This window comes from Apus apus, chromosome 2 (genome assembly GCF_020740795.1).
Source record: "Apus apus isolate bApuApu2 chromosome 2, bApuApu2.pri.cur, whole genome shotgun sequence".
NCBI lineage: Eukaryota > Metazoa > Chordata > Aves > Apodiformes > Apodidae > Apus > Apus apus.
Window position 1 is genome coordinate 157,028,420 of NC_067283.1, and position 10,232 is coordinate 157,038,651.

The following is a 10,232-nucleotide window of genomic DNA, read 5'->3' on the forward strand; positions in this document are numbered from 1 at the left end:
TCTCTGGGGCTGCCTTATGGCCTCCTTGCTGTTGAAAGCAGAAATTGATTGACTATAGGAATACTGGGAACAACATGTTAATTAAAGGGTTCAATTAATTAATTAAACAGTTCAAATTGTATACATATTAAAGATTTGAGTAAGCTGACAATTGCTTGGCACATGGGACATGACCTAGCCTGAGTAGCTGAGTGATAAGGCCTTAGGCTGCAGTTCTAATTAATCTTTAGCTGAACTCCTGTGATGAACCTTAGACTTTCACTCTACCACCTGTAACAATATTGAAACAAGATGTAGACAGCAAGATAATTACTCAAAACTATTATCTACAATGGGAAGGTGTGTTGACAAAAACTTAAGTTGGAGAAATCAAAATGTGGAAGAATTATCCAGCTGAGAAACAACTGGAAGACAGCAAAGAGAAATTGTCCAGACAAGTGACTGATGGTAAACAGGGACCCTCAGAGGAGCATAGAACCACTCGGAACATGTCATAATAATGGGAGATAATTGAATGAATGGTTGCATCTACAAGAATGTGGTCAGACTGTGAGCCTTTGAAAGGCACAGGTACGGTCCAGGTGGGGTCCATCTCTGGAGGCACCCAGCTCAAGCTGCTATAAACTGGTTCTGTGGCAGAACTGAAGCTGAAGGTCTGAGCTTCTCTTTATGGGTGCAGGTAAAGACTGGATCCAGCTGCAACTTGGCTTCTCCCTGAGAAGGAATTTAGAAACCAAGGAGGCCCTATGCTTGCAGTCCTGTATGTCTTGCCACCTGGTGGCATTTACGTTGAAGGAGTAATTTTTCTTGGTGAGAGTTTCCTCTCACTGTTGCATCCTTTGTGCTCGTGTGTTGTGTCTGTGCAGTTGGGTTGGAGCTGCTCTCTCTGGAGGGTGCAGCAACTGTGGGGTTGGGAGAAGAATAGCAAGGAGAGCCTGTGGTTTGTGTTGCTGTGCTGTCTGTGCCTGTTGGGGTGCAGATGGAGCATTTGAAGTGAAGTAGCAGCCCTCAGCAGGGGAGGGTGGCCATTTTCATAGTGTTTTTGAGAGGGGGTGGCTGGAGCCACCTGGGAGAGGCTGCTGGAGCCATAGCCAAGCAGGCTGGGTGTCCAGGTTGTTAAGGCCTGAATGTGTGGGGCGTAATGTTAACTTGGTTTTTAGCTCCCTTGTAGGTACTTAGGATCTCGAAGATGTTCCTAAATGAGAATCTCTGGAATTGCATCCAGCTGATTGCTTGTTACTGCTTTTTCAGATGCAGGGAGAGGAGTCACACAGCAGAGGGTGGTGGAGGAGAGGAGCAGAGCCCGGTGAGGAGCTGGGTCGGTGCGTATTGAAGAGTCTGGGTGAGTTGTCCCCTGGGTTGTGAGGGAAGGTGTGACTGGTGCCTCTATCGACTGGCTCGTGGTTTGGGTTTGTTTTGTAGGTGCAAAGCACCGAGGGAAGCGGGAGATCTGCACTGGAGGTGACTCGAGCAAGGTCAGTGACAATTAGCAGGCTGATCTGGCAGTTGTTTTCCAGGTGTTGTGTTGTCAGTGTGTGATGAGCATCCCTTGTTTGTGTTTTCCAGGCAGCACACAGGGCTGGACGTGGCACCCTGTGACCATCAGAGGCCGGACAGGTGAGCCACGAAGGTGAGAGTGGTAGATGGGAATAGCTGTGGGCAGGCTGTGGGCTCAGGCAGTGTCTCAGCATGTGCTGTTTGCTTCAGTTTTGCAGCCTTGGAGCAGTGGAGCAGCATGCCAACGGGCCATCTGTGGAGATGACACAGGCATCAGCCAGGTTGGTGTCTAGGAGAAAATTACCTGTGGGAACTCAGTGAAGCGTTTACCTCTTGGGTGTGTAGGTGCTGTGCAGGCTGCCATTGGGATTGGGTGGGTGTTTGGGGTGAGCCAGGGTGCTAGCAAGGAGGGTCGTGGTACTTGTCACAAGCACAGCAGTGATTTGGGTCTTTTGGTATCTTAGATGCTACAAGCAAGGATGGCCTCAGCATCTGATTCTGGAACCAGCAGGTGAGCAGAACCCCATGGGGGTTCTGAGCAGGGGATGTTGAAGAGGTTGGCAGTGGCTGATGTGATGCTTATCAGTACTAATTGTGGGTTTATTGGTGTTTTTCCAGATCACTGAGGAGCCTGGCAATGGCAGGAACATCCCGGCAAGGATGGCTTGTCGAGGAGGAAGGCTGCAGAGCCCCGGCCATCTGAAAGCTAAGTGGAGGGTCTGGGAGGAGGGGACAAGGTTGGGGATTGGAGGGGAGGTTTTCAAAGTTGGTGTAGGGGAGAGGACTGGCAGGGCACAGTCCCCTTGGGGCAGGTCAAGGGACGGGTTACTCTTCAGCACAATGTCAGCGTGTACAGGGCAGGGCAGCTCCAACCTGTGTCTGGCGTGTACTTCGTGTCGTCTGTTTTCTGTGTCTCAGACTGTATGTTCTTTGGCTCTTGGTGCCTCCATAGCTCGGTGACCAGCAGGCACCTCGGTAGCCCTCCCAAGAGTCCGGAATGCATCACTTCACAGGCACAGAGCCTGTTGAGCCCTTCTCATCTCACAATTACAGCTTGATGCGTGCATCTCTTTGGCGTGTGTCACATCCTGGCTGTTTCTGAGCGTTCATCTCTTGCAGTGGCCAGCCAGGTGCTGCCTGCAGCTCTGCTCTTGAGACTTCTGTTTCCACAGAGTCATCTTCTGGGGTTTCATCCTCATGTCCTCACTGGTCTTGGGTCTTCAAGCATGGCTTCTCACACATCCCTTATTCTGGTTTTGATGGCAGCTTTCTTTTGTGTGTGGCTGCAATTGCCTCTCCTTGGCAGGTCTGCTTTAGAGCATCCGTGCCATTGTGGCACTGCAAGGCTTCTCTGCCAGCATCACCTTCCCTGTGGGAATCTTTCACTGAGCAAGGACAAGAGACTTATAGAAAGTTACAAAGGTCTTGTGAAAAAAATCCTGATCTTGTTGAAACAAGAAGATGGGGAAGCACGTGCTTTGCTTAAAATGTGGCAGAATTGCTGAAGTTGCTGTAGCTGAGCGACGTCTGCTCGTGACAAAATCAACAATATGGAAACCAGACCTTCAGCATTTAGGCTGCCCACCTCCAACTAAGACCTACCCACTGTGTGTGCTGTATCTCGCAATCAGAGGGAGAAATTCACTAACCAATCAGAGTAGAGTAACTGTGAACATGTATTAGGTGGAGGAAACTAACCACAAGTGCATAAATGTACATAGCCTTGCTACTTCAGGGGGCAGCTTTGTGTCTAACCCCCTCTTGCCTTGTGTTTGCCTAAATGAATGAAATTAATTAAAATACCTTGGCTCTGTATGCATTTTGGCATCTTGCATACCAGGTGAATGACCCCACTTTTGGTATAACGAGGTATAACACTCGGGGTGTCCGTGTGTAGTCCTGGTCTGTGTGTGAGGGTTGGAGCTGCCCTGCCCAGGGATGCAGCAGTACTGATGGCAGGGTAGCATAGCTTTATGGGGCTGTGGAAGTAAGTTGGTTTGGACCAGTTCTGTTGGCAGAGACCATACGGTCCATCTCTGGGCAAACAGTTGTAGGCAGCTGCCACAGTTGTGTTCACTTTTCTTTATGGTCCGGGGCTAGGATTGGATCCAGCCGCACCTAGACTCCTCTGAGAAGGAGTTTAGAAAGCAAGGGGGTCCAGTCTGAACCTCGTGACTGGTTGGGAGCAGCAGTTAGTGTGGAAGGGGAGCGGGTCAGATCTGGAAGGTGCCTTAGCTTGCACAGATGGGGCTCCCTAGCTGGCTTTTCTTCTAGCTGTAGTGAGAAGGTATATGCAAAAGGCAGAGAGACCTCTGGCCTCACCAAGCTACCTGTGGTTGTGCGGGTGACTTGCTTTACAGGGTGTGTTTGTGTTGTTTCAGATGCAGAGCAACAAGCAGCAAGGCCAAGGGCACGGAAGAGGGGAGCAGAGTGCCGGCTGAAGAAGGACAGGCATCCAGCGCCGGAGTATCGGCAGGACAGCTGGTGGTTCTGACAAGCTTGAGCTTCTCTGGCTGGATTTTCTGGGTGCAAATCCAAGTGTGAAGCGAGATGTTATCAGCAGAGCGGCCTCTGGCAAGGTGAGTGATGGATGGGGTGCTGAAGCAGCAGGTTTGAGGTGCAGTGTTATGCAGAGGGACAAGCCAAAAGGCACGGAGGGAGCAGAGCGCTGGAAGGTGAGTTTGGGCGACGGTGTTGGAGGGAAGAAGCAAGTGGTGGCTGTGTTGGCTGCCTTCTAGGTGTTGGGGTTTTTATTTTGGAGGCACAAAGCCAGGAGCAGAGCAGGACATCAGCACTGCAGGTGACTTGGGGGAGGTGAGCAGTGACTAGTGGGCTGAAGTAGCAGGTGTTTTTCAGGTGTCATGTTGTCAGTTGTTTTAGGAGCATCCCTTGGTTGTGTTCATAGGTGGTACACAAGCCCTCCTAGTCCCCTGGGGTCCCTGCCTGGATTGTTCAGGATGGCCTGGTGCTGTGCATTGCATTTCCAGAGACAAACAGCAGCTTGGCAGCTTGTGGTCAGGACTCCGGAGAGATTTGGGAAGGCCCCAGAGCACCTTCTGCATCCTCTCACAGTCAGCATGTGAGTGAAGTGATGCAGGATTCCCACCTCCGTGCCAGTCCTGCGTGTCATCCTCTTCCCCCGTGGTTCCAGACTGTCAGCATAGGAGAGACTTGCTTCCCCTCCAGGTCCAAGTGTTTCCCAGTGCATGAGGGACCTGCCACAGAACCTAAGCTTTCCTATTGCATTGATTGAAGAGCTGCATAACACTTAGAGCCTGGTGTAGGTTGGCTTCTTCCTGCTAAGAAGCCATTTCTTCACAAAATGCTTTTTTTGTCTAAGATGGAGACATACAAGTCTCCATACAAGCGGTGACCAGATCTGTGCTGGAAAATGGACTTGATGGAAAGTACCAAACTTCTCTGTTGTTGCAATCCGTAATGATTTTTTTGGCCTCAAATGTTTTTTGTGCTGCTTCTCAAACACACTTTCCCAGCCTTTTTTTAAATGTAAGCAGACATTGATAGAAAAACCAGCACTCAGAATATTGATGGAAAAATAATTCTGAACAATTTCAGAACTTCACAGACTTGTTTATAAGACTTACTTCTTTGAAAAAGTGACACACTTGTTGCTAATCAATTAATAACGCATTATTTTTCACTTCATAATGGAGTCACAAGCTGCTGTCGCCAGACCCTGGTCTCTGGGAGGCTCTTTGTAGAAAATCATGCATAGGAATAGGATCATCCTCTAGGAAAGCTGGAAACACTGTGGTTCATAAGTTGGATTTTTTTGTGGAGTAAAACCTGGCCGTGTTGGGCAAGCCTCCTGGAAATACCCCTGATTTCCTAGGAACTTGCTGGAGAAATCCCAAGGCAGACTGACCATGACACCTGAAGCAGATACCAGCCACTGGTGTGTTCAGATGCTGAACAAATATTTCTCATACTCCCTTTCAACCGCTGGAAACCTGCCAGAGGTAAATCCCATCTTTAATTTCTGGAGCTTTGCTGTTTTCCTTATTTTTCTGCCTAAGGTGCATGATCTGAGGTCTTAGTGTTTGAACTTGGACTGGAAGATGCAGTTAAAATACTCATCTTTATGCAGAAAGCAACCAGGGAAGACATTCTCAAGTCTCAAGAGGAGCTTCTGCTCCTCTGTCTCATGATAGAAGAGGAAAATGATAATGAAATGTGAAACTCTGAAGTAGCTCAGTGAGTTTCAGTGTTCTGCTTATTATAGGGACAACTGAAATTCCCCATATAGATTCTGTGCTTTAAAAAGCAACAGTTCAGATGAACAAAACTGATCTCAGCTGGTGCATTTCTTTACCAAGTGGGGTTCTATGGTCTCTTTGAGCAGTCTATCAGCTGAACTGCTGGGATTTTCCATTTATTCTTTTCTTTTAAAGTTGATTTTACATGACTAAGAGTGAGTTATGTGGAAAATCAACTCCAGGAAGCTTATCTCAGTGAAACCCAAGAAAAGGTAACATGCATAAATTAGGATGAGCTATATCCCGAGATAAACTTTATTAATCAGGTTAAAAGAAGATGCAGAGACCTGAGAGTATTTTAATGTTACATAAATAATTTTTTATTTATATAACAGCATTGCCTGACTTGGTTTGTTTCTCCATGCAGAAAAACTCATAGGTATGTAAAGCAAAAAGCTCTGGTCTTAAGAGGCAGTATGGGTTACTTTAATATATGCCAATTGGTGTGGGGAGAAACTCATTCTATTGTAGTAAAAATATCTCCATCTTAATAGACCTAGCAGACTTTGTTTACAAAAGCTTTAGTACCAAAAAATACATTAATAAAAGAGGCTAGAAAAATATATTGGAAATATTAGTCTGTACTTGCAAAGGATTCTTTTAACAATTTTAAATAAAGATTTTCCAGAATTTGGGGGGGGGGGGAGAAAAAGAAATTTACCTGGAAAACCATGCTGACTGCAAGAGGAAGAACACCATTTGGCATCTGATTTTTTTTTATTTTTATTTTTTACTGTTTTTTGTTACCTAACCAAACACTTTGACTTACTGGTTTTATCAAAGCTAAAAGAAATTGTGAGAACATCCCACACTAATTTGAAATTAATTTGTTGTCTAATCTAAAATACTCTAAAATAACCTCTGTCTCTGAGCAGGGCTTGGCCTGCTAAAGTCACAGCTCTGATCTTGAGGGAGTGAGTCCTCAGAGAAGAGCAGGGACAGGACTGATGTCATTCACAGCATTTTTCCCTGGCTGCCTGGAGCCTGATAGCTGGTTCCAGGTCTTCTACCTTCAGCAGGGATCAGTGGGAATCTCAGCAGGAGGTTTAAACACCCCCATCTGTCTCCCAGCAAAGGTCTGCTGTTGTGTGTTCACATCTCCTTCACACTTTCCCTGCTCCTGCATTTTCTCCAAGATCTTTTCTCCTCCTCTTTTGAGGAAGATGCCAGAGTGACAGTAACAAAAGCTGGAACTTTTGGTAAAAATACATTCAATATTTCTGCATGTCATGGACTTCTAGGCAGTGTTAGGTGCTTGCTGCAGCTACAGCCATCTCCAGGTTTTCTCTTAACTTTCTGCAAGGGAGCTGTGCACAGTGGTAAATAGCATGATGCAAATCAGACTCACCATAAACTCCTGTGAGATGGGCAGTTGTTGTACAGAGCATCTTTGAAAGGGGAGCAAAAGCAAAGCTCAAGGGATGACATGATACCTCTCTAATGGTTTCCTGACTGATTTGCATGTATGCAGATTTATGCATTCTGTTTGTATGTACTTGTTTCCCAAAGCTCTGTATGATTCATTTATTTCATCCTGGTTTTGTAGTAGCTTGAAATTTATCCATGCACTGTTCAGGATCTGGTCCTATTGCCCTCAAAAGTGTTGAGGTTCCTCAATCACATTCAGCTGTTCCCCCTAAATGACTTCTTCAGGATCAGGTTGGAAGCACCTGAAGAACAGAAACAGTCTTTTCTTATGCTGTAATGACAGGTGCATTTTCACTTTGTCAGTTAAAAGGTAACTAGGTCCACAGATGAGGCTCTGGAGGAATGGTTCAAGATGCAGCTTCTCCCAGCTCAGATGCATTACACAGACTTGCAGGCTGCTGCTGAGGTAAATCCTTTTCTTATTTTCTGCCCCTCAACAGCAGAATTCAAAGCTCTTCTAATTGCAGGTGACCTTGGGTGGTTCTTCCTGGAGAAATTAAGTGGACAAATTAAAATGCAGCTTTCATGGCATTTTCACTGACACCTCTTGTGCCTGGAGGTCAAATGTTTTCACTTATTTATGGAACTTGGCATTGTTATCCTGAAGTAGAATTTGGTGGTTGTTGTTGTTATTTCTACTCCTACTGTTACTGTTACTTTCTTTTTCTCTCTTTTTCAAGTTAGCAGTTTAGATGCAGAGCAACACAAGCATGCTTGCTTTCTTTAGGAATTTCTTTCTTTCCAAATATATTTATTTCTTTAAATTTTTCTTAATATCTTTATAAATTTATATCTGAATTTATTTCTTCCTTTCTCTCCACATGGCTTTCTTTCTACAAAAGTATCTTCTCTTTCTGGCTGCATCTTTTCTTCCTTGCTTTCTTGCCCCCTTTCCTGCTTTAGCACCCCCGTTCCGTCTGTCTTGCCGCCCCCCCCCCCCTTCCCGGCTTCCCCCCTTTCCCGCCCCTTTTCTCGCCCCCCCCCCCCCCCCTTTCTTACCCTCCCTCTTTATTTCTCTCTCCCGTCCCCGCCGGGAGGGGGGGGGAGGGGTCGGACGGTTGGGGGGGGGCGCCTGAGCGGGGGTCGCGCGCCTGCGGGGGGGGGGACCCGCCCGGGGAGGGGCGGGGCGGGCGGGGCGCGTGCCCCCTGCGGCGGGAAGCGCGCGGGCGTCTCGCGGGGGCGTCTCTAGCGGGGGCGGGGGGAGCAGCGGCCGCGAGCGCGGGGCGGGAAGAGTCGCGCGCCTGGGGGAGGGGGAGAGGGGAGGGGGGGAGAGCGCGTGAGGGGGAGAGGAGGGCGGGAAGAGCGCGAGAGGGAGAGAGATCGATCCCTGAGGGGGAAAGGGGAAGGGGAAGAGCAGCTGAGAGGGAGAGGAGAGGGGGAAGATCCCTGAGGGGGAGAGATGGATCCCTGAGGGGAGAAAGGGGAAGAGCACCTGAGAGGAAGCAGAGAGGGGGAAGAAACCTGAGGGGGAGAGGTGGATCTCGGAGGGGTAAAGGGAAAGGGAAGAGCACCTGAGGGGAAGAGGAGAAGGGAAACATCCCTTAGGGCAGAAGAGCACCTGAGGGGAGAAAGAGAGGGGGGAAAGATCCCTGAGGGGGAAGGGGAAGATCCCTGAGGGGAAGAGCACCTGAGGGGAGGAGGGTGGTCAGGGGGTTGGTGCAGCTTGTTGAGGATCTGAACTCTTCTGGGGATGGATGGTCAAGGGTCGATTGTTGCCTTGGGGCAAGAGCATTGCCAGCTCCTTTGGCCAGGTTGGGCTGGCCAGAGAGAGGGGCAACCCTGGGAGGAGGCTGAGAGCCACAGTCTCCACAGCTGGGGGTGGGAAATGGGGCTCCTGAAGCCGCGGTGTTGTGCTGCAGGCAGGAGGGCCAGCCCACAAGCTGGGCTTAGGTCAGAGTCTCGGGCTCCCTGAGGTTTCTGGGGAGCGCCGAGCCGAGGGGGAGCAGCCTGTGAGCAGGGCTGTGTGCATCCCCTGCGGCTGGTGGGAGGTGCTGGGAGGGAGGGTGGGAGGGGACCCCCTGTCATCAGGCGGGTCTCTCTGGGCCCGGCCTTTCAGAGGCGTTGGGGCAGGGTTTGTGGGGCAGGGGGTCTGCTCCCCCTGTCCTTGAGGCTGGGGCCCCATCACCCTGTCTCCACCTCCTGGCTGCTGAGCGCTGATCCTTGTCATGGGGGGGAAGGCCGAGCTGTCTGGCTCCCCGGGTGTTGCAAGCAGGGCTGAGCAGCCTCTTTGGCTGCTGCTTGGCTTGCCCGGCTGCATTTGCCCAGGGTGCCCCCCTCGGAGCCCACCTCCAGCACCGTCTGGAACTCGGCAGGTGCCTGGAGCCGCGGTCGGATGAGAGAAGCAGATTGGCGAGGTTTTTTCCTGGGGGGGCTGTGGTGTGGGGGGGTGGTCACTTCTTGATAGGGGATGGGGGGTAGGAGTAGAAGAAGGGCCAGGGATCAGGTGGTGCTGTGCAGAGCTTCTGTGCAGGGGCCGGCTCAGCACCCCTCTGTCCTCCAGGCAGAGGAGCAGGGACTTCTGGGTCTTGACCTTGTCCTTCTGTTTTGACAGCAGCTGCTGGTGGAGAAGAAAGAAGAGTCATCCATCACGTGGGGAAGGAACCGTGAGTCAAGAACGAGCGAGAAGAGGAGCAGAGGACTGAAGGGGAGGAAGGAGCAAGGCACTGTGGGCAAAGGGACCTTGTGTCCATGGCCTGTCAGTTGTGGTGCTCAAAAGACTGGCAGAGAGCGCTCCCTGCACTCCAGCAGGGCCTGATGGACTTGGCCTCGGTTGGTCACGGTGCTGCCTGCCCGTGCCAGGTCTTGCTGCTGTCTCGGCTGTCTCATAAGGAGATCAGATGGTGGCACGCTGGGTGCCAAGCGGTGGTGTGGGCGGGCGGGAACAGTGGTCCCGTGAATGTGTGAGGGGGAGAGCGGGAAGAGCATGGGAGGGGAAGAGGAGAGCGGGAAGAAGCGGGTCAGCGAGCGCCATGGGATTCAGTCACCATCCTGGGAGGTGCCATGGCCACAGGAGTAGCAGACTCCTGATCA

The 10,232-nt window shown here is 50.1% G+C and overlaps 2 long non-coding RNA genes across 10 annotated transcripts; both read left to right on the forward strand.

Moving 5' to 3' along the window:
* Positions 1–1,213: 1,213 nt before the first annotated feature.
* On the forward strand, positions 1,214–2,008 carry LOC127381256 (uncharacterized). Of its 2 annotated transcripts, none has more exons than XR_007888677.1 (5): positions 1,214–1,342; positions 1,423–1,475; positions 1,567–1,630; positions 1,708–1,778; positions 1,962–2,008. It is a non-coding gene; the product is annotated as an uncharacterized LOC127381256 (long non-coding RNA). The 2 variants fall into 2 exon arrangements; XR_007888678.1 differs by having other exon boundaries at positions 1,214–1,322.
* Positions 2,009–2,147: 139 nt separating this feature from the next.
* Positions 2,148–9,872, forward strand: LOC127381482 (uncharacterized). Of its 8 annotated transcripts, none has more exons than XR_007888726.1 (4): positions 2,148–2,627; positions 2,804–4,076; positions 4,403–7,608; positions 9,754–9,872. It is a non-coding gene; the product is annotated as an uncharacterized LOC127381482 (long non-coding RNA). The 8 variants fall into 8 exon arrangements; XR_007888730.1 differs by lacking the exon at positions 2,148–2,627 and having other exon boundaries at positions 2,640–4,076; positions 4,403–6,973; positions 7,506–7,608; XR_007888729.1 differs by lacking the exon at positions 2,148–2,627 and having other exon boundaries at positions 2,640–4,076; positions 4,403–4,576; positions 5,351–7,608.
* The last annotated feature ends 360 nt before the right edge of the window (positions 9,873–10,232 follow it).